Below are 25,022 nucleotides of genomic sequence, written 5' to 3' on the forward strand. Positions count from 1 at the left end.
AAGAGCACACAGGAGAAGCAACTATCTACTTATCCACACTTTCCCCCCACCTCATATTTCTCTCTCTTACCTCCTCGAGCAGCCATGGCTTGAAAGGTTCAAGCAATGTTGACCCTGAGGTGCTGAGGATGGCTCCATGGCCTTATCTCAAGTGCTAAAATAGCTGTTTCTGAGCAACGGTGTAGCAGCCCAGATAGGCTGAGCATTGCCTTGTAGGGACCTTTTCAGGTGAATCCTGATGGGCCACATGCAGTAATCTGTCTCTTCCTGCCTCCCACCCTGTCACTTAATTTAAAAAAAAAATCATAAAACCCATTCAGTAACAAATTATATATTGTTTAACAAAGGTATTATGAAAAAGGAGGCTACATCAAAGTATTGACCTCTTATTGTTTTCAGGAAATTAACAAATCTCTGTAGACCTGCCATTCTCATATCAAACTAACTTTATTAAAGACAAAGTATTTTACAATTTTTCACATTAATATCATTTCCAGAGTATTTGTCATCTTTATGTTCAGTGTCTCAAACAAAGCTTTATTTTCAATTTAATGATAAGACACTTAGTTATTTTGAACATTAAAAAAAACTGTTTTAATAATATTGAGGCGTTGTTAAGGTTTTCCAAATTGATACACATAGGTCTTATGATTGATTTTTCCTTCAAAATTTTAAAGGCAGATTAACAAAGATGAACTGTACCTGCTTTCTGAAACAGGATCCAAGTTACAAACTTCCAAAAGGACCTGGTTTCTATAAAGAGATCCTTTTACAGTAGTCATAAAACATGATGTGCAGTAGATTTTGAATGGCAATAAATGGTAATCCTTTATGGTCACCTGTTAAGAAAAAAAAAATATATATATATATATATATGATTACAAATCTTTCCTTTGCTTTCCATTATTTATACAAAAAAAGTAAAGATGGGAAAAGAAAAGAAAGAGAGCGATAAACATTTGAGTTGGTATGTGTGTTAACTAAATGGAGAAATCCTTTCACAATATATATGTACATCAAATCATCATGATGTACACTTGAAATATCTTTCAATTTTATGTGGATTTAATCTCAATATACCTAAAATTAAAAACATTTAACACAATTAAACCTGCATTTCATATTTCCTCATTTTTTAATATTTCCTCATTTTTATAATTCTATGCTATACCTAGCATTTAAAATATTAAACTATGTTTATTACTTCTTTGATATAAGGCTTTACAATACATATTTATTCTTAAAAGCTTATGTGACTTATACCATTAAATGTGTTTGAAAATTATGTGAGTACATCTTGCTTGTTGTACAGAATGGAATTCACATGTGTGGTGCCATCTCTATTCTTCTTATATCCAGTAAAGTTCACTTTTCCAATGAAAGTTTAATGAAATTGCATTTTCCTAAAATTTACTCTTTGATAGGGTTGTGAATATACCAGCATCAAAACCAGAGCATAAATATACATACATATAACATATTTTATATCAAAAACCTACTGGAAAATAAATTTTTGAACATTAGATTGATAACTTTATCTCTTGTTACAATATTATCAATACTGCCAAAAGTCAAAAGAAAGCAAAGGTATAGCTAATGATCAAGTTGAGAAAATATATTGTAATTGCTTGTCGTCTTGACTACCAAAAATTATTGATCTTATGATTCCTGTTTACACTAGTTGGAAACAGAGGAAATGAAGATTTCATGTTGTTAGACAAAAATGGCATATAATACCAGTAATTTCATGAGTCAACCGGATAACGTCTCTAATCCAAGTTTACTCTGATACCAAGTCCAAATGCTAATTATCATACAAAGCCACTTCTTTTTAGTAGTATAGAAATATAATATTATTTTTTCAAGCTCACATTATAATTACAAAATTATGCAAGAAAGCAGATAATATACTATTATAAGGTCACTTCAAAAGAAGCTTACTGTGCTATTGTCTGTTTTGATGAGAAATTATGAGCAGAGGGGCTTAGACACTTCTTTTTCTGTCTTTTATCTCTTCCTCTCCTCTTCCTTTCTCCCTTCTTTTCTTCCTTTGTCGTCCCTTCCTTCTCCCTTCTCTTTTTCCTTATCATGTCACAATTCTAAGTTCTACTGTATTTTTTAGAGTATGAACATTTCTAAAGGAAGACATGACTTTTTATCTTGGTTTGTAAACTAGGCATAGTGTCAGTTACCCAAGTAAACAACGAAAGCCTATCTAAGGACTGAAAGAGTTATATTTGTAGGCCCTGGCTGGTTGGCTCTGTGACTAGAGCATTGGCCTAGTGTATGGACGTTTCAGGTTCGATACTGGTCAGGGAACACAGGAGAAGTGAACATCTGGCTTCTCTCCCACTCCCTCTTCCCTTTTCCTCTTCCCCTCCTGTAGCCAGTGGCTTGATTGGTTCAGGTGTTGGCCAGGGGCACTGAGAATAGCAATGATGATAGCTCATTGGTCCAAGTGTCAGCCACAGTGCTAAAAATAACTTGGTTGATTCAAGCATCAGCCCCAGACAGAGGTTGCTGGGTGGATGCCAGTCAGGGCACATGTGCAAGTCTATCACACCTCCTCTCACTTAAAAAAAAATGTTTATATATTTTTTCAATTCAATTCAGTATTTCATTAGGAAAAATTACTTGAAAATCAAAATTCCACATTCCCACTTTTGTCATGAACTCTGGTATTGACATGACATACCTTTCTTTTTTTCCTACTTCATAAAAATATTGAAGAAATTAAATGCGATAAAGCACATAAAGAGCTTTCCAGCCTGACTAGGCGGTGGTGCAGTGGATAGAGCTACAGACTGGGACACGGAGGACCCAGGCTCAAATCCTGGAGGTCGTCGGCTTGAGCGTGGGCTCATCTGGTTTGAACAAGGCTCAACAGCTTGAGCCCAAGGTCGCTGGATTGAGCAAGGAGTCACTCGGTCTGCTGTAGCCCAACGGTCATGACACATATGAGAAAGCAATCAATGAACAACTAGGGTGCCACAGCAAAGAGTTGATGCTTCTCATCTCTCTCCTTTTCTGTCTGTCTGTTCCTATCTGTCCCTTTCTCTGTCTCTGTCACTAAACAAAACAAAAATAAGCTTCCCAATATACCTGATATAAGTTGAACATTTAATATATATGACATTATTTTCCCACTTTATCAACTACTGTAATATAGCAAAAAGAAAATTATAATAAAATGGTAGTATTACTGTGGGTTTTATTGTTTTCACATTCCCTCCTCAAATTTGCATCTCAGAAACAAAACCTTGAAGTCTTGTGTTTTCAGTAAGATCATGCCTGGCGTTAAGACAATATGTTGGCAAAAATACAACTCCATCTGGAGCCCAGGTCATATAACCTCAAGGTTCTACCATTGAGATCTTACTCTTAGATCTCGAGCAAGTAATATAGCATTTCTGAGCCGGTGATAACAATGTCAAATTCTCTGTCTACTCAAAGGATTGTAATAAAAGTCTCAAGAAATAATAGATAAAAAAGTCCTTTTTGAACTCAGTTTTACATATGTTAGTTGCTATATCTCAAGTCCTGCCTTGCAAAAGGTCATTACCTTTACCAACCTTTCTTTTCCTCAACATGTCTTTTAAGAGTAGATCAAATTTTACCGAGAAATCCTAAGTGACTTGCTAAAAAAAGTAAGTTCTCTCATTTTTGATAACCCTGCTTCACTCATTTTTGATCAATATGAATTTATTCAATATCTTATGTGATTCTGCTGTGATTTTTATTTTAATCTAACATGGTACTTCTATTTTTTAAAAGGAAAAAGGTAAGTCCTTACATCCAGCCTAAAATTATCAAAACCATGTAATCATTTGATATTTTCCTACTCTCTTCTACATTCCTAGATATCTATATTTCAAATTATCTCCAATGCATGTATCTTCTCTATATTTTCTCTCCTTTATGAGGCTGAAAAAAATATTTTTTGTATTTTTGCAAAATCCAGTTTAATTTTTCATTTCTAAATTGTCTATGACTAAAATAAATATAATATTCTTTAACATAAGAAATTATAGCTAACCTAAAAATTGATATTTAATCTTTATTAACAACCTATTAACTCTAAGACAGTATCCAGCACTGTTCTAGGTTTCAGATGAACCCTTATCCATTTGAAGAACTTCTATTCATAATAAAATTTCTGTTCAGGCATAAGATATATTATATTTTCCCGAAAACTCCAGTAAGATTTAATTATTTTGTGTTCTTACTTTTTTGAAATGTATTACAACTTCTCTTATTGGAAGTATCGTCATGAATTAAGTGATGTATTTATATCATATGTTAAATCATATCCATTAATATTACCTCCAAAAGTCTTCATGTACCCATAAAATCATTTTACCCAATGTAAGAAATCCCTCTCAGTGCAATTATAAATCCGCATCAAAATATACACACACTACTGATTTTAATTAGGTGGCAACTTAGTCAATGCTTATTTACAAAACATACACTCAATCTAAAAATGAATAAAATTTATATTAAAGAAATGTATGTTAAGTATAAAAATTTCTGAAAACAAATTAACAATGATACAAGTCTTATAAGTCTGAAATAGGTAATGATGATGGCAGAATATTTCTATTTTTATCATTCCATTGTTTGAGGGTAGTTCATCTCTTTTGAAATGACTTCCTTAAGACATGAGAAACTCAGTCAACATTCTTCTCTGTCACATACTAGTCTTTCTACTGAGACCACCAAAGAAGGTACCAAACAAAATGTTAATTTTCAAGGTCTGATTCTCACTCATATTTCATTCAAATGGGTCACAATATATGTATCAATAATAATGTCATTCATTAATACTTTATACCACATTTGAAAGAAAAGAATAATATGTATATTTAACATCTGTTTGTTTCTAATTAATTAAACATTCATTTTGTCTAATTGCTTATTTGTAAATTAAATTACTTTTTCTTGAAATATTCTATAGTAGCTATTGAAAAAAATGAGAATAAAAAATCATGAATCTTTTCAGAGATGGTTTTATAATTTACTATTGAAAAACAAAGAGAGGCTCAGAGTGATTCCAGCAGTGTCCTGGGGTCAGCTCACTTCCAACAGCCAATTACTAAATATTCAGAAAGTTTTCAAGCTACTATTAGTACTTGATTTTAGCCAAGATGGGAGTATTTAAACTCAGAATCAGCTAACACTGTAAACACAGTTTTTTCAATGTACTTATCTGGTTTACCTGTACATCACTGTTAGTCACCAATTTAAAGTATGAATGCCAGAGCACCTTTTTCTTTTTTATTATTTTATTTTATTTTTTTTGTATTTTTCTAAAGTGAGAAGCAGAGGGGCAGAGACAGACTCCAGTTTGCACCCGGCATGCCCAGCAGGGGGTGATGCTTTGCTCACCTGGGGCGTGCTCTGTTGCAACCTGAGACACTCTAGCACCTGAGGCAGAGGCCATGGAGCCATCCTCAGTGCCTGGGCCACCTTTGCTCCAATGCAGCCTTGGCTGTGAGAGCAGAAGAGAGAAATAAAGAGAAAGGATAGTGGAAAGGGTGGAGAAGCAGATGGGTGCTTCTCCTGTGTGCCCTGGCCAGGAATCAAATCTGGGGCTTCCACATACTGGGCCGACACTCTAGCACTGAGCAACCCGGCCAGGGCCCAGAGCGCCTCTTAATAGCATATAAAAATATAATTTCTTAGAGAAATAGGGCACAGCCATTGAAGTGCAGTCTCAGAACTTAATTTTCAAAGTGGCTGAGCTCCAGAAAGGTTAAATTCTCAGACTTAGAAAGTTTGTTACCCCAGGGTTAAAGCCTTGTTTAGAAAGGAGTGGGATATTGAGACAAACATCTTCTAAAACACTCCAAAATGTTGGATTTCCTCTGAGCCTTCTTACATGGCCCACTCTTCCTAGTTAAAGATATAGATAATGCACCCAAGATCAGACATAATCAGACTCAGAGAATCATATGAAATGGATCATTTGTTCCTGTTGTCATGAGTCTGTTTTTTACCACCTTCTCTGTAACTTATGTTTGTTGATTCTATGCAAAGGCTCTGTGGAAGTAGACCTGATTTCAACATCTCTACCACTGTATCATCCTTATGTCTTTGTAGATGGTTCAGTGGCCAGCTGACCAACACTAGAGAAAGCCAAGCTTGGCTGAAGGAGAAGTCTAAGTGAGTGTATCCTGAAAGAGGGTACTATATATTACAACAGGTTGACTTTGAAGGATGTCTGCATGGTGTAGAGACTTTTATCAAGGGACAGTGAACTGGTCATCCAATTTCTATTGAATGAAAAATAGCCCAAAGTAATAATATATGAAAAAACAGTAGACAGCGGCGAACAGCTTGGCTCATTTGTCAGGGATATCAAAGGGAAAATATTGGAAGGTTGATACAATTCGCTGAATCATGTTCCTCCTAAATGCGTGTGTGAAGCCATAACCCCCAGTACCACAGAATTTAACAATATTTAGAGATAAGGTCTTAAAGTGATAAACTAAAAGAAGGTCTTTAGGTAGTCCATAATCCAAAATGACCAGTGTCATTATAAGAGGAAATTCAGATACACAGGGAGAAACAAAATAATATGCACAGGCAGGGTGACAACAGAGAGAAGGTGGCTATGGAGAGAGACCTCAGAAAAAATCAAACCCGGCAACACTGTGATCCTCAACTTTAGCATCAAGAATTAAGAGAAAAAAAATTGCTGTTTTTTAAGCCACCCAGTCTGTGGTATTTTGTTTTTTCAACTCTGAAAAGCTATTATAACTGAGGGCAAGAATTTGTGAAGAATAGACATATGATTTATACATGGGGATGGGCACTGTACCATCTATTAAAAAAGAAACACTAAACAAGCAAATATATAAACTGGCTTTGCCAACTAAGTAAAACCAGTCCCTGTTATCAGCTATTCCAGTATAAGCACGAGGACTAATGAACACAGTGACCGTGTTGGCAAAAATAGTCGTTAGGGAGAGGCCCAACAACATAGGAGATCATTCAATAAACCTGATCCAACTAGTACTGCTGTAGATGTCCAACCTGCCAGCAAAGAGATCTACAATGAGCCCACTCACTGCCCTCCTTCAATATTACCTTATTGTATAAGGACTTCATACAGCCACTTGGTGGAAAGTTAGATACCTTTGATATCCTTACAACCTGGAAGGAAAGAGATTTTTCCTGACTAGAATCAATACATATTTTACGTATGGGTTTCACTTTCTTTCCCACAAGTCTTTAGCCAGCACCACGATTGAGGAAGTTAACAATGTTTGATCTATTTTCAAGATCTCAAATATCAACTGCATAGGACCAATTGCCATATAACAACAAAAGAGATGCATCAGTGGGCACACATAGGACTACCTGATTTAATCACATACCTCACTACTGAGAAAGTCAGTTGGATTACATATTTGCTTTCTGTGTTAGTCAGTGCTGTCCAGAGAAATAGAACCATTAGGTGATATCACAAGAAACTGGCCTGACCAGGTGATGGCGCAGTAAATAGAGTGTCGGACTGGGACACGGAGCATCCAGGTTCGAGACCCCAAGGTCGCCAGCTTGAGTGCAGGTTCATTGGGTTTGAGCAAAGCTCATCAGCTTGAGCCCAAGGTCACTGGATTGAGCAAGGGGTCACTCAGTCTGCTGTAGCCCACTGGTCAAGGCACATAAGAGAAACCAATCAATGAACAACTAAGGTGCTGCAATGAAGAACTGATGCTTCTCATCTCTCTCCCTTTCTTTCTGTCCCTCTCTCTCATTCTCTCTGTCACACACACAAAAAAAATTTACAAGGAACTGGGCTCAAGTTTAATATGATTATGGAGACTGACAAGTCCCAATATTTGCAATCAGCAAGCAAGAGACCTAAGAGAGCAAGTGTTATAGTTCCAGTCTGATTCTGAAGGCCTGAGAGCCAGGAAAGACAATGATGGAGGTTCAGGGTGAAGGTTCGTGGCTGGCTGACTCAAGCTCAGGACAAGCCAATGTTTCAGCTCATGTCTGAAGGCAACAAGATGCTGATGTACCAACCTGAAAGTAGTTGAACAGGAGGAATAACTTCTCACCTAAAGTCAGTCTTTTTGTTCTACTCAATGTTTAAATGAGCATATTTTTCGCATTTGCCATTAAATTGATCTCCCTGCCACTGATTGTTAGCCCATTTTAAAATAATCTTCATAATCGAATAAAGCTCAAAATGCATATCAGATAAATGTCTTGTCATGAATGTGCTTTTGTTTTTTATATGTTCCTGCACATTTTATAATCATAAAAATTATTGAACTCGATAACACACATACACACAGACTCATGTGTCACTTAACAATGGGGATAAGTTCTGAGAAATGTCATTAATTTCATCATTACAAAAAAATAATAATGCAGACTTACATAAATCTAGACGTTGTAGTCTGCTCAAGGCTACAAACCAGTATAGCATGTAACAATAGGCATTTAAATCAAGCACAAGAGAAAACTGACGTAATCAAAAGACTCACCAGAGTAACACGGCGTATTATTGAACAACAAATTTATTGTAATAAGTAGAAAGAGTACACTCTAAAATAACAGTAAAAAGTAGAGTATAGGAAACACATAAAACCATAAATGATAAAAACGTATTTATCATTAACAAGTGGTAGGAAAAGGTTGGTTCACTTTTTCATGGCAAAAAATTTCTGGCAGACCAGTAACAGTCTGTGAATCGAAGACTGAAAACCGCTGTGTATAGGTTCTGTGAAAAAAATATTATCTTGACATCAGTAAAAGCAGGTTGAAGCTTAAATGTTCTAATATTTTTGGAAGTCCTTTGTAAACTGTGATATTTATTATGTGTATAAGAATTCAAATGACAGTTTTCATCAGTATTTATTCAATTGACTATTTTTAATTCTCAAAACAACCTGGAAAATAAGTTCTTTAATGCAGCAAGTGAGATGCCTAACCATGTGACTCAACTTGTCTTCCTGTCAGCCACTGTGATCATTCATGCTCATCTTCTTTTCCTCAGCTGAAAAGTCACCTCTACCTGAAAGCCTCCCCTGGTGCTCAGTAATGGTCTGGGTCCTCTCCCTGCGACTTCATAGCTCCAGGTTGACCTTTCTATTATATCACTTATCGCACAACACTGAAATTGGCTGTTTACCAGTACTGCATTCTCACTGGGTCTGCTTAAGGACAAGTCTTTATCTTCACATTTAAATTTTTAATAACTAGGACATAAAGACAATAATAATTATAGTCACACACTGCATAATAAGTTTGCTCAATGAGGGACCACATATACCACCACAGTGGCCCCATTACATTATAATGGAATTGAAAAATTCCTGTCACCTAGTGACATCATAGCTAGTATAACATTGTAGCACAAAGGATTATGCAGCATGTTTGTAGTGCCGCTAATGCAGACAAATCTAACTGTGCAATCTGTCATACAACAGTGTAGCACAGTACCATTATGTCCAGCAGTGTTTTTCAACAGCCACCGGCACACAGGTGTTGTTCTGCCAAAAATTTTGCGCTGGTCACGTAATCTTCGCATGACATCAGGGTAGTGTTCAACTCTTCGGCGGAGTGACATGAAATTTCTGGCAGCAGTTTGTGGACCAGGGGTTGAAAAACACTACATAGCAAACAGAAGGTTACAGAGTAAGCATATGTCAGAATTCAGAATAGCACAGCCCAATCCTTTTTTTTTGTTATAAACAGGATATAATATTATATCATTTTAAATGGAATTTACTGATGTAATATTGTAAACTGTTTAAATATTCAATTAATGTGAAATATTCTTGTCTTTTCAAAAATATTTGAAACCTTAACTTTTAATCTGTGTTAATTATAGTGTAGTAAATCATTTATGATATGCAGTCAATTTTTAATGGTACCAGGTGGATCATCCTAATTCCAGATTAGCTATATCCCACTGACACGATTTCTTCCCCACCCTGCTGCCACCTGTCTGGTACCAAACCCACTCAGCTGTGGAAACTGACAGCTGGTTCTGCAGGGGAAGTGTGGGAGCAGAATTCAGGTGAAAATGACTCATTAGCAATGAAATGGAAAAAAAATGTGCAGACTTCCCTGCAGACATTTTGGATAATGCATAGTTCTTTCTCTACCCCCCACCTCAAAAGGCTTCTCTCAATCTGATTTATCAATTGAGAGTTATATACAAAAAATGCACTTAATATTCAATAGTTTCTGAAATATATATAAGGCTATGCTATCGTCTTTAATTGATTTATTTAAATTCTCTGAACACTAGTTGAGGTTTCCATTTTGACCTGAATCGCAGCATTTGTGCCAAAAGAAAAATATTCTGATGTTTGATTTTCTGAACACGTCCAGGGTAACAGTATTAGAAAGGACCCTGACATTGGGAGGTGGCATAGTGAATTCTAGTCACTCATTAGCTACACAAAATCACCTAGTTCTCTTAAGTTCACTGAACATCAGACATTAAAGTTTTAAAAATAAACTTTCCCAAAACATCTCACCTTTTATCCTTTGAACTTTTTGATCAGAAATGACAAAAACAGAAATATATGGACATAGTGATTCAACTACACTAAATTACATGTTTTTCTCTCATTCTCCTGTTTCCTTTAGCTTTGTTTACTTAGTTATAGTACTCTCAAATACTTCTCTTATATTTCTGAAGTTTTGTACACTTTAAAGATCTTTATGTACAATTATGGAATGTTTGAAATATCAATAAACAAGGTTTTATACCCAAATTTTAAAATATGGAGTTTTCAGAAAAGTGCAAAGATAGCAAACTTATAAAAGTATGAACTTTTTACATAAAGTTTTATTATGCTATAGAGTATTGATTGTAACATTTAAAATAATTTTTCTTATAATAAGTTAATGGTTGTAGAATGTCTCTTATATCCTCTTCCAACTATGGGAAGTTAATTATGTTTATCCAAAGAATTTTTTCCTTTTTAAAGACCAAAATGGTAACAACTATAAAATAAGAAAAAAAAATATTAAAAAAAAACAGTTATCAGTGCCTAGTGTCTCCCTGATAGTGAAAGAGAACCGTATGCCTTCTGGGCACTCGGTTCTCGAGAGTTTATCCAAATGATAGTGCCACCTTGATGTGCCAGAATCACCCTGAACGCATCAACACAGACTGGGCAGAGTTTTAAAAATAAACTTTCCCAAAACATCTCACCTTTTATCCTTTGAACTTTTTCCTCACATAAATGCACTTGTCCTCTGACCTTCCTTATTTCCCCACAGCCTGCAGCTCTACCATTATTAGCAGCCTCTAGAAGTCATAGTTACATCTGTCACTGTTTGTTAAGAATATCATCTAACGTGAAGATAACTAGAATTTTTCTCCATTAGTCCTTTTTGGCATTCTCACCGGAAGGGTCAAAAGGGCTGCTAGTAGCAAATAACCAAGCACAGAAATGGTTGTTGAAATATTTCATTTCATAAAACCATGAACTCCCAAGCCAACCTTGTCACTGCCATTAGTCACACATTTGCCACACATCTTCTATCTTGAGAAAATCTTATCTCCCCTAAGTCCAATGTCATGAAACAGAACTCTTTTCAGACACTGCAGAAAAAATCTTCACAAAACAGATAACAGGCTGAAGTCACTTTTTTTAGACTTTATTCTCCTAAGGCGCTATGAATCTGTGAGAGCAACTGAAGCTGAAAAAGGTCTTCCCTCCCTTCCTACCACTGGCACTGCAGCTATTAACACTTCTGGTGTCAGGGTACAAATGTCAGGAAGGTATTGTCAGTAAAGTAACACCCAGACTGGCACTCTGGCTTGCCGCCAGAGCACGTAATCATCTCATATACACTGCGTGGAGCTGGACATCTGTTATCACCGTTCCCTCCAATTGTTCTTAATTGATTTGCTTCACATCAATGGGATGAAAGGGTACTTTTTAAAACTCTGTTTAAAGGTTTAATTTCAAAACTGAAGATTAACTGAGATGCTTAGAATATTATGGTTCAGCTTTCTGTGATTTATAAACATGTGTGTCATGGGAGGAAATGGCTTGAATTAAAGTGTGTTCCCCAATTCCCCACCCCGTGTGTCTCCCACGGAGAAGAGAGTCCATTTGAGAATATCAAATATCGGCCTGACCTGTGGTAGCACAGTGGATAAAGCGTCAACCTGGAAATACTGAGGTTGCCAGTTCAAAACCCTGGGCTTGCCTGGTCAAGGCACATATGGGAGTTGATGCTTTCTGCTCCTCCCCCTTCTCTCTCTCTCTCTCTCCTCTCTATAATGAATAAATAAAATCTTAAAAAAAAAGAATATCAAATATAAAAATATCAAATAGATTTATGTTTATAAATATATTGGTTCTAATTAGAGAAAGTTGATCATACACATGTAGAAATGATCAATCTGTGAAGTGATTTCTTAGTGTTTAAGAAATTCTAGAATTTACTACAAAGAGGCCTAAAGAATTTTATTATATCTTGTCTTTCCTAAAACTCTCTGCTTTGATTTTGTGTACAATGCCACAACAAGTAGCAATACAAAGATGCCTTTTTCTAGGGATGAGACTCCAGGGATATGAATATTGAAAAACTGATTGGCATCATCAATTACTCTATGATTTGCAGTTATCATCAGCTTTAAACTTGGATATGGTAATTTCCTAACCTATTTATCATTGTTTACAGAAAGATGCCTTTGGCCATGAAGCAAAGCTTGAGGATACTTTTTCCTGGGGGCATCTGCAACCAGAGCACATAATTAGAAAACAGGAATGGCGCCTCTAGAAAAGTAAATGGCATATGTTCCTTTTATCATTCAATTAAAAGGACAAATATCATGGGCATTACATTTCCCGCTCCACATATCATATATACACATGTACACATAAATCCTGCAAGGCATACAAATTCATGTATTTCTCCAGTTTTTTGTATCAACACTGCTTTGCCAAGTTTATAGTAGTCTTTTAATTAAAATAAATAATTATGGAAAAATAATTGGCTTACTATATTTACTCAGTCAGTACAGTCTCCTTCATTTTCTAATTATCAACATCACTGACCTATTCCTAGGCTTTATCTTCCAAATCTGTAAGTGTCTAATCAATATACACATACAAATCTTTATTATATGCGGCTTAAGTGTCTGTTTGTTGCCGATAGCTTATTGGTTGCTTGCATAACTGTACTAGCCAATAGGGTGAAGTTGCCATGGCATTCAAATAGTCCCGCCTTCTAGCATGCCACCTCACAAATTGAGGTTAAAGATTGGAGCAATTATTATGCTGTTAAGAAATCTTAACACCAGAAGGGGTCTTTGCAATGGTATAAGACTAGAGGTTCTCCAATTGAAAAATAATTTCATAATAGCTAAGTCTTTGACTGGCTCCTCTAAAGGTGAAATGCATGTCATTCCAAGAATTGATTTGGCTCCATCTCAAACAAGGTTGCCGTTTCAATTGAGACATAGACAATTTCCTGTAAAACTTGCCTTTGCTATGACCATCAATAAGTCTCAGGGCCAAACGCTTAAGCGTGTTGGCATTTTTTACCTGAACCTGCATTTGGACACAGTCAACTTTATGTTGCCTGTTCAAGAGTTTGTGAAAGAACAGACGTAAAATTAAAAATAATTGATGGTCCTCTGCAAGGCGAGCTTAAAAATGATGGAAAGATCTACACAAGAAATGTTGTGTACAAAGAGATCTTTGACATGTGAATTAACATTTTATTATTTAAATCACTTTTATTTATTGAGCTAGCGGTGGCTCTTAAGAAATGTACCGCCAGTGGTTTCCTCCATTGCACTCTACTTTAAGCAATTAAGCAAGTAGAAGGGGAAACCCCATGGGGCAGTAAGCAAAGGGGCTTCCTTGCAGCCTGCCCTGGGTAATTCAGTTTGAATTAGCAGACACCTTTGCACAAATAATTTTAATTACAATTTATAATATCTAGAACAGCGGTCATTTCGTATGACCGCCGGGATTTCTAGTACTATATATGCCCCTCAACCTCATTATTTTCACACCCCCTATAATTTTTACTTTTTAAATATTATGCATTTATTATTTTCATTCACACAGTTCCTTGGCAGAAGTAAAATAAATAAAATAAAATATAAACCATAATTTTATTAACATTTTTTTATCCCAACTATTCCCATCTAATAACTTTCTATATTGCATTTTTATAACTCAGAAATAGTTGCCAACTCTGGACCCTCTTTGCCATTTTCAATGTTAATGTTCAGCCTGGTGATTTCTCAGTTGAAAATCCCATAATTTTTCTTGTGTCTCTTTCTCTCATTACCTCGATTTGTCTCAACCTTTACCTACATCCTTTTTGCTTTATTGCAAACAAAACTACAGTGCCAGGTTTAGTAACAGAGGCATTTGTAGGCTTCCATTTTCCAACAAATAATGTTCAGAATCTTTAGCCTGATGCTATTTACAATCTACTTTTCTCTAACTTCATTATCTGCACTACTCACCAGACCAAATGCTTTCCTTCCTCCATAGTGTAAAGTGTACTCTTCACTCTGTCTGGAATACACATAAACATCTTCCCACCATTTATTACCTTGCTGCTCAGAGTGCTATCTGCAGAACAGCAACATCAGCAATACCTCAAAGACTTAGGTATGCAGAATTTCAGGTTCACCCCAGTCCTACAGGTGATCACATTCCCTAATTATGCAAAACTTCATTTACTGTAGACAAAAATATTATTTGTTCTGAAAAACCACATTTTTAAAAAATCTTCTCACTATATTTTTTCACATCCTAGTATATTCACATCCTAAACCACTATGGATATTTTAATTATCCTTGGACATCTCCTCCTCCTCTCTTATCTTTATCCTCTCATCTCTCCTTTTCTCCCTCTTTTCCCTTTTCCTACAATCCATCACATCTTATTGTTAATTAAGAGCAGCAGTAGCAGCAGTACTTGCATAGTAATGTATTCCCCTGGCTATGTGCCAATCAATTACTCGGATATCTCCTTCCCACCTGAATTTACTTCTAATGTAGCTCCAGTGAAGGCTAAATTTTGTCTTTTCTTTGCCCAGAAATTAAATACCTCTTCTTGCTACATGGTTATAAAAGTAAAACTAGCCTTCACAAATATAGTCACCACTGAACAGTGAAAATCGTTATTTGGAATGAGATGGTGTAAATCAAACTATATATGGTATGACATATCCATATTCATGAAATGAATTAAACAGCAATTCAAAATTATTTATGTATTACACTCTATCAAACTATATATGTACACTAGTAACATATTTTTTAGGAAGAAATTACAGGTTGCTAAAGTATTTATGTTAATAAAAACATTTCATAACATATACATGTACACACTCCACCTGGACTAGCAATAAATAATTATTTTTGGTAATTAAATATATAAAGAATGTTCAGAAAATGTATGCTTCACTTTTCACATATTTTATGCCATTGATTGGCTCTATATATCTACAAAACCAGCATTATTCAATTTATTAAATATTTGTTAACTTGAATCTTGAAATATTTTCATACATGGTCAACTGATATTCATATATTACATTTTCTGACCCTTTTGGACTAATGTGGTTTCAAATCGACTCTGTAATTCATGTCCCCAGATAAATAAGGGCAAGACAGTTCTTACCAAGCTTCTTTATTTTTAACCCAGCATATGCTTACCCTCGAATATCTTTTCTATGAACAAATCCTTTATTATTTGAGTCAAGGTTATGACTAAAGTTCAACTAATATTAAATTATGGCACATTTTTGCAAACATAATATTTACTATTCTCAATATAAACAATTAGATTACATCTTTGCTTTTCAGTTGTCTTATTACATACAAAATTAAAATGGAATTTGTTAAACAGATTTATAATTAATAATACAAAATTACTGAGTATCAATTGTATGTAAATCAATCCTTCTTTGAAAATGTACACTTTAAGATGATTTATTTCACACAGAGGTTCTGTGTTCTATGGTAAATTAAATTCACCTAAGGAGGAAGGATCCTCATCAAATTCTAAATATTAATAAATCATTTTGGTCTCTCATTCAATAGATGAGAATTTTTCTGTTGTTTCAATGTTAACAAATTCTTGATACATTTTTAGCTGTCTATAGAATTGGAGTCTAGAATAAATTTTTGAATGAAAACGTTGATCTTGCTTCATTTTTTTGCATATACCTGTCCAATTTTTCCAACACCATTTAAAGAAACTGTCTTTACTACATTATATGCGCTTATCTCTTTTGTCAAATATATCGATAAATTGACCTTAAAGGTGTGGGTTTATTTCTGGGTTCTCTGTTTTGTTCCATTGATCTGTATGCCTGTTCTATGTCAGTACCAAGCTATTTTGAGTACAATGGCCTTGTAGTATAACTTAATATCAGGAAGTGTGATACCTCCCACTTTATTCTTCATTTTCAAGATTGCTGAGGGTATTTGTGTTCTCTTTTTAATTCCACAAAATTTTTGGAATATATATTCTGTATTTTTGAAGTATGCCATTGGTATTTTAATAGGAATTACATTGAATTTATAGATTGCTTTGGGTAATATAGACATTTTAATGATGTTTATTCTTCCTATCCATGAACACCATACAGTGGTACCTTGAGATACAAACAGACCAACATACAAATTTTTTAAGATACGAGCTGCAACTCAGTCTGTATTTCTGTTTGAGATACGAGTGAAATTGCGAGACATGAGTCATGATTCAAGAAGCTGTCCTAGTGGGCGCATGGCACACGGTTCCAGTATTGGCAGTTTGATATACAAGTTGACTGACTTACGAGCTTGGTAACAGAACAAATTAAATTCATATCTCAAGGTACCACTGTATATGCTTCCACTTGTTTGTATCTTCCGTGATTTCTTTTATCAATGTTTTATAATTTTCTGAGTACAAGTCCTTTACCTCCTTAAATTTACTCGTATGTACTTTTGTTGTTGTTGCAATAGTGAAGGGGATTGTTTCGTTAATTTGTTTCAGTCACTTTATTGTTGGTGTATAAATATGCCACTAATTTCTGAGTATTAATTTTATATTCTGCCACATTGCTGAATTCATTTATCAGGTCAAGTAGTTTTTTGACTGAGACTTTAGGGTTTTCTATATACAATATCATATCATCTGCAAATAATGATTGTTTTACTTCTTTTCCAATTTGGCTACCTTTTATTTCTTCTTCTTGTCTGACTGCTATGGCTAGGACTTCCAGGACTATGTTGAATAAGAGTGGTGAAAGGGGGCACCCCTGCCTTGTTCCTGATCTTAAAGGGATTGCTTTTCATTTTTGCCCACTGAATATGATGTTGGCCATGGGTTTGTCATAGATGTCATTTATCATGTTGAGGTATGTTCCCTGTATTCCCACTTTGCTGAGACTTTTGATCATAAATGGGTGCTAGATTTTATCAAATGCTTTTTCTGTATCTATTGATATTATCATGTTATTTTCTCCTTCCTTAAGTTTATATGATGAATCACATTGATTAATTTGCAAATATTGTACCAGCCTTGCCTCCCCAGAATAAATCCCACTTGATCATGATGTATGATTTTTTTCATGTATTGTTGGATCTGGTTTGCTAATATTTTGTTGAGAATTTTACTATCTATTTTCATCAGGGATATCATTCATCATTCTCTAGTTTTCTTTCTTTGTAGTGTCTTTACCTGGTTTTGGAATGAGGATTATGCTTGCCTCATAAAAGAAGTTTGGAAGTCTTCCCTCCTCTTGAATTTTTTGAAATAGCTTGAGAAGGACAGGTATTAATTCTTCTTTGAATATTTGGTAAAATTCTCCTGTGAAGCCATTTGGTCCAGGACTTTCGTTTGCTGGGAGTTTTTTGATAAATGTTTCAATTTCATTTATTGTAATCAGTCTGTTTAGGTTTTCTGATTCTTCCAGATTGAGTTTTGGAAGATTATATATTTCTAGGAATTTATCCATTTCACCTAGTTGTCCAATTTTTTGGCATGCAGATCTTCATAGTATTTTCCTACTGTCCTTTGTATTTCTGAATGAAATGGTTGATAATATACATTAATTTTTCAAAGAAAATATAATAAGACCTATTTTTATAATCAAAGAAGTGATTATCTGTGTCAAAGTACAAATGATTCAAGCTGAATATGGGTCACAATGATCTACATATTTCAAGATAATTTATTTTTACTCTTGAATCATGACCTATATTTATGAAAATGTTTTGCTAGTGTGAATGTATATGCTGATAGTTAAACATAATTAGGTTTATATCTGATTTTTACTTATTGAATTTGGTATCCTGGAGTAAAAGCAATACTGTAGTAAAAAAACAAACTAAATTTGAAATCTTGGATAATAGGTTGATACCTTAGAGAAAGGCCTAGGTTCATAGAAAATTGGGTGTTGTACAAATACAAATCGTTCTGGGTGATCCTCATTTTTTATCTGTCCCTTCTGCTGTCTTTGAATAAAACCACTTTCTTTTTTCCAGTTGAGAGTAGAATGCCTATATTCATTTAAATCTTGTCTCATCCTCTTTTTTAATAGAAGAGCTGAAACATGGTCCATACCACCAATTGCTTTTTGCCATTTAATCGTTGAAGGACTTGAAATAATTTTTTTTCTGAAGGCCTTTGTTTTTTTCCTAGATACCATATAGGACTTCCCTGAGATTATAATAATGGAAACTATTAGTTTCCATTATTATTTATTGTGAACTGCTAAGAAGAGTCTTCTTAGCAGTTCACATAGACTATTTGAACTATTCCTCGCAACAATACTAGAATAAAGTGTAACTAATTTGTTTAACATCATACAATTTTTAAATAAGGTTTATTGAGGTGGCATTGGTTAATAAAATTACAGGTTTCAAGTGTTCAATTTTATAATATCATCTGTACACTGCACCGTGCATACACCATCCCTGGTCAAGTCTTCTTCCATCACCATTTCCACTTAGCCCACCACCCACTTCCCCTCTGACAGCGGTCAGTATGCTCTCTGTATCTATTAATCTATTTTTATTTTACTTGTTTGTTTAGGAAGCTAATGAACACCATATAATTTAATATAGGTAGACTGATTAAAGGCCATTTTTTTTTAACTGCCTGGCTATTTGATACCACTTTCTTCTCAATAAGGAAGGATATTATAGTAGAAATGATTAAGTATAGTATGGGAAAGAATGTATTTCCTGAAGCTTATACATTGTGAAAAACACAATATTTAATGTTTCTGGCATTCCTATAAAAGTGACAGTCAAGATTGTACAATCACTAAGTCTTAAATAAATGTTATTAACACAATGTTTATGCTTTGTTCATCTGCTACAGTATAAGGAAGAGCCTACACTGATTTTGGATGGAGCAAATACATTTTATTGTTTCTCATGAAGCCTGTCAAAGTGAGCTGGGAAAATATTTCCCGTTTTCTAAGACCTACCAAGTCTTTGCCAGATTGTTTCTGTGACAGGTCGTGGCACTTTCCAAGGGCATTTCTCCCTTTATATATTGACATACAGAGGCAATGAACAGGGACATATACTGACCCCAAACTATTTAGCTTTTCTTTCAACTTTTTTTTTCACCTACTGGTCCCTTCCTTTTCCATTTTATTCTATAATTGAAAGAAATTACTTTAAAAATATAAAGTCTGGACCTTGCTGGTTGGCTCAGTAGTAGAGCGTTGGCCTGGCGTGCGGGAGTCCTGGGTTCGATTCCCAGCCAGGGCACACAGGAGAAGCACCCATCTGCATCTCCACCCTTTCCCCTCTCCTTCCTCTCTGTCTCTCTCTTCCCCTCCCGCAGCCAGGGCTCTACTGGAGCAAAGTTGGCCCGGGCACTGAGGAAGACTCCATGGCCTCTGCCTCAGGCACTAGAATGGCTCTGGTTGCAACAGAGCAATGCCCCAGATGGGCAGAGTATCATCCCCTGGTGGGCATGCCGGGTGGATCCCGGTCGGGCGCATGCGGGAGTCTGTCTGACTGCCTCCCCATTTCCAGCTTCAGAAAAATGGAAAAAAATATATAGTCTTTGGAAATTGTTTTAAGAGCATATAACAGATAAACAGATATTTATTGAAGGAAATCTATTAAATATGTGTTAGAACTACTAGAGTCTATGGTATTTGAGCCATGATTTGCAAACTACCTTATTCCATACCCCATACCTCACTGGGATGAAAAGTTCTACTCTAGTGGGTGTGGCCAAGAAGAGGAGACTCCCTAGTTGAAAGCTAAAGTATCTCAATTCCCAACTCACTTTATGAGGTCAATACAACCTTGAAGCCCAAACCTGACAATGAGTTCATAAGAGAAGATTATAAAGATTTCTTCTAAATGTGGGTACAAATTTCTTAGACAAAAAAAAATAGCTAAGCAATTCTGGCAATATATAAAAAATATAGTATATCATGACCTAGTAGGAAAGAATGCTCAATGATTTTCCTACTTAAAAATTTATCAAACTGGTTAAATATATCAATAGAATAAATAAGTAAATATTGTATATGTCCATCTTAATACATTCTGAAAAATGTTTGACAAAATCCAACCATCAGAGAATTAACAAACTGTGATAACAATTTCACAAATAAAAATAAAGCCTTCTGATATACACAACAGAATGAACAAATCTCAAAATAACATTTTAAGGAAAATTTCAGGAAGCAATAGTTTATACTCTCTAAATTATTTACATTTATTTTAAAAACAGGCAAAGCCCATCTATAGTGATATAAGCCAGAAATGTCTGCCTATTTATGGTATGAACTTTACAAAAATATCACAAAGGTACTTCTTGAGTTATGAACGTATTCTATATTATGATTGTGATATTGGTTACACAGGTCGACATCTTTTTCAATTAAATTCACCAAAGCAGGAAGGATCCTCATCAAATTCTAAATAAATCATTTTGGCCTCTCTTTCACATGGCATAATGATTTTGAGATTAATCTATGTGTTAACTTCTAAATAGAATTCTATAAAAACAATTGTTTCTTGGGCATTATTATATAAAAACCTGATCACTGGCATTAGACAATTAATGGAGCAGGATTCTGGGAAAAAGGGAAGTGTGTGAAGAGTATTCCAGATACTTGCATAAAAATACTTCCTTATACTTGGCCAATTTCTGGACTGCAAAAGCACAGAAAAAAGATATGGAAGTTTTTAGAGGCAACAGTTGCTGTGAGTTAAAAACAAGGAAATGTGGGGCCTCCCAGTGTCGGAAAGATACTTGTTTTCTGAGTCAGCTAGAAAGCAGAGATTATATTGGATACCCTATTTTTTCCACTGGAACGCAAAAACACCATGCAACTTTCAGTAAGAACCATGACATAACAATAGGAGCTACACTTTGAGATTAAGAAAAATATCATGCAAACCCAATTTAAAAGGCAAAATCTAGGCTTCTTCAGCATCAAGGTGCCTGCTGGAAATAAGCACTACATGTTTCCAGAGGAAGGATATAGGAACTAGAATCTCAGCAATATGTATAAATGATAATGATAACATAAAAGAAATCCCACTAAAACAGCAACAACAAATTACATATTTAAAAAGAGTAAAAAGTGATTGATAAAAATAAAAAGTTGAGAAATGCATACCATAATTATCCAGATATCAGAGTTAGCAAAAAATAAATTCAAAATAATTATGACTAATAGTAAATAAAAAGAAAAATATGAAAAATAGATGAAAGATGAAGTATCTTTAGAGAATTATATAAAAATTAAATCTCTATTTTAGAGTGGTAACATACACTATCAAGTATTAGTAACTCACTGACTAGGTTTAACAGCTGACCTAACACAGCCAAGGATTTGAAGACAGGTCATTAGAATATATGCAAACTTTAAAATGACAGGGAATAATAAACATGAATGGAAAGAGTGTACATAAAATCATATCATCACAGGCCCTGGCCGGTTGGCTCAGTGGTAGAGCGTCGGCCTGGCGTGCAGGAGTCCCAGGTTCGATTCCCGGCCAGGGCACACAGGAGAAGCGCCCATCAGCTTCTCCACCCCTCCCCCTCTCCTTCCTCTCTATCTCTCTCTTCCTCTACCGCAGCCGAGGCTCCATTGGAGCAAAGATGGCCCGGGCGCTGAAGATGGCTCTGTGGCCTTTGCCTCAGGCGCTAGAATGGCTCTGGATGCAACAGAGTGACACCCCAGAGGGGCAGAGCATCGCCCCCTGGTGGGCATGCCAGGTGGATCCCGGTCGGGCGCATGTGGGAGTCTGTCATCTGCCTCCCCATTTCCAGCTTCAGAAAAATGCCAAAAAAAAAAAAAAAAAAAAGAAAAAGAAAAAAAATTATATATTCACATGTGCAAAAGTCTTAAATATAAGTGCCAAAATTTTCCAGAAGAAAAGAAGAGAGATCAGGACAAAGTCAATAATATTTGAAGAAATAATAGATGGGCATTTTTCTAAATGTTTATAATAATTTGTGTTTCCTCCTTCAGAAATTGTGTGTGTTCCTCCTACTCCACTTTATTCTTGGTATTATGGTACTTAAATAATTTATTTTCCATATAAAATACAGCTATATTTATTATCAATTTTATAGCATTCTTAGCCTCAGAAATCAATTTTAAAATATCAATAAGACCTTGTTTTTGTAATATTTTCAGATTCTCAATTTTTACACAGTAAACTAAAATTCATCTCAAGTAATATCTTATGAAAACTTTCCTAAGTTTTCATCTAAATCAGCGGTTCTCAACCTGTGGGTCGTGATCCCGGCGGGGGGTCGAACGACCAAAACACAGGCGTCACCTAAAGCCATCGGAAAATACATATTTCCCGATGGCTTTAGCCGCTGAGAAGCCGTGCTACTGTCTGCAGCAGCGCTATTCAGCTTGAACGCAGGCCATTATGGACGTGGGTTCCAAACTGAATGCCTGCGGTCATGGGCAGACGTGATTGCATCATCCGTCCAGGGCCTGGGAAGCAAGGGGGAACACTCCACAGTCCATAGGCGCTTACTGACGTCATCAGTGGGTGGGTGCAGCAAGTCCCGGAGGACAGAAGCCTAGGAGGTGGAGAGGCAATGAGAATACATAATGCATATCAGGTATTTACATTCCAAATCATAACTGTAGCAAAATTACAGTTATGAAGTAGCCACCAAAATTATTTTTTGGTTTGGGGTCACCGCAACATGAGGAACTGTATTGTGGGGTCACGGCATTAGAAAGATTGAGAATCACTGCTCTAAATAAGTTAGTCACTTCTTATATTTTAAAAGCACTTGTACTATACCTATATTACAACAAAAATGTGGGTTTTTTTTAGTTTATTGGTCTGTTTCTTCTACCATAATATAAGCTATTTAGCAGCTCTTTACTTACAGGGTCTCTGTAAATCTTTTTTATATGAGTAGAATAAAAAATATATAATAAAAACAAAAAAAGTTATGATTTACATTTAGTACTAAAAAGAAATAGAAAGGAAGTGGGCTGTAGAGCACTATTTGGATATTCTCCATTATTCTGACAGTAAATTAGCTTTTCATTTGGATGTTACTTTTGTTCATAAGAGTTTGATGCATTTTAAGTTGATGCAGCAGTGCATGTTATTAAAGTCAGGAAGCATAAATTATTCCTTAAATCATTGAGTCTTGGGAAAATGGAAAGCCAATAAATCACATACCATTTGAACATTGATTTCATTTTTGCATAAGCTTGTGCTGTCTTTGGTGTATGTATTTGGCTCCAGCAGGTCTGCATACTTTCTAATTTGCTTGAAAACTGTGTGAAAATATTCCCCTGGTCCTCTTGTAAAATATGACAGCCTGACATTTTCTTTAATTACAAGACCTGATCTGTTTAATAGCACCAAATTGGCCTCCAAGTTGACAGAGCTCCCCTTTAAAATCAATAGTTAGACTCTAGGGCACCAGTTTGGTCATCAAGATCAATATTAGAAAAAATATATAGCTTGCCAAGACCTCTCAGCCTTTTATTGATTCAAATGGGGAGCAGCTCACAAATTGAATAATGATATTAGAGCTCTGATCCAACAAATAGAAGCCTCTTATATTAATTTCAGTAGAGACAGATGAGTCTGTGATAAATGCCACAAGCATAATATAATTATCCTCGTATTGTAGTTAGATAAAGCTAAATGCTTTCAGGGAGAAATTACGTATATTTAGAATACATTTTTAGCTACCTCAGTAAATTAACAAAATAATAATAGTATTAACTTAGTCTTATCTGAAACATAACAAAAACAAAAAACATTAAAAAGGCATTTTATTATTACTAAAAAATAAAAGAGAAATTACAATGAAAAGGAGAAAAATGACCATGAGAAGAAAAATAACTCATTATTTTCTGTTGAACACATTTAGAAATACTATTTAACTAGACATCAGTATTCTTCAATTCTAGTGCAAGATTATTATATCGTTAGACAACTCACTTAACTTTTGTAGGCCTAGATTTCCTACTTTTATCCTATGAAGAACAAGGACAGTATTATGTGAATATTATTTTAAAACTCAGGGAAAAAAACAAATACATAAAAATCAATGTTACTTTTATATTGTATTAGTAATTGCAATAAATCAGTATAATTATTTTATTTTCATTCCTAATTTGAATCCTAACAAAGGATTAAATGCAGTCATTAAAAGGAGAATCTAAAGCTAACCACTTGAGGATGTTTTATGGTACTAGAAACAATATTTTCTTTTTTTGTCAGAAAAAAGAGTTTATAATTTCATTAATACTTTCAAAAGTTTATAGATTTTGTGCTTAATACTTCTAAACTGTACACTTGTAACTTGTATGTTTTGTGTATTTTACCACAATTAAAACTGTATTTTAAATTTGCAAAAATAGTTTAAATATTTTAGTTTGGTTCATATCTAAAAGAGAAATACTCATCAACAATTTATACTGTAGAACAATGACTTGGAAACTTCTTGATATTGCAAGCTAGTTACTACACTATCAATGAAAGCTCATCAAATCTGTAATTTAATGGCCACTGTGGTATGTATTTTAA

The 25,022-nt window shown here is 34.9% G+C and overlaps 1 protein-coding gene across 2 annotated transcripts in view; it reads right to left on the reverse strand.

Annotated features, from left to right (window-relative positions):
* Positions 1-25,022, reverse strand: part of CNTN5 (contactin 5) — a 1,332,234-nt gene that overhangs the window by 1,007,473 nt on the left and 299,739 nt on the right. For both annotated transcript variants that reach the window (XM_066253673.1, XM_066253671.1), the window contains exon 2: positions 703-839. The gene's annotated coding sequence lies outside the window, so the exon portion shown is untranslated. The remainder of the gene's footprint in view (positions 1-702; positions 840-25,022) is intronic.

Source organism: Saccopteryx bilineata, chromosome 1 (assembly GCF_036850765.1).
Source record: "Saccopteryx bilineata isolate mSacBil1 chromosome 1, mSacBil1_pri_phased_curated, whole genome shotgun sequence".
Lineage (NCBI taxonomy): Eukaryota > Metazoa > Chordata > Mammalia > Chiroptera > Emballonuridae > Saccopteryx > Saccopteryx bilineata.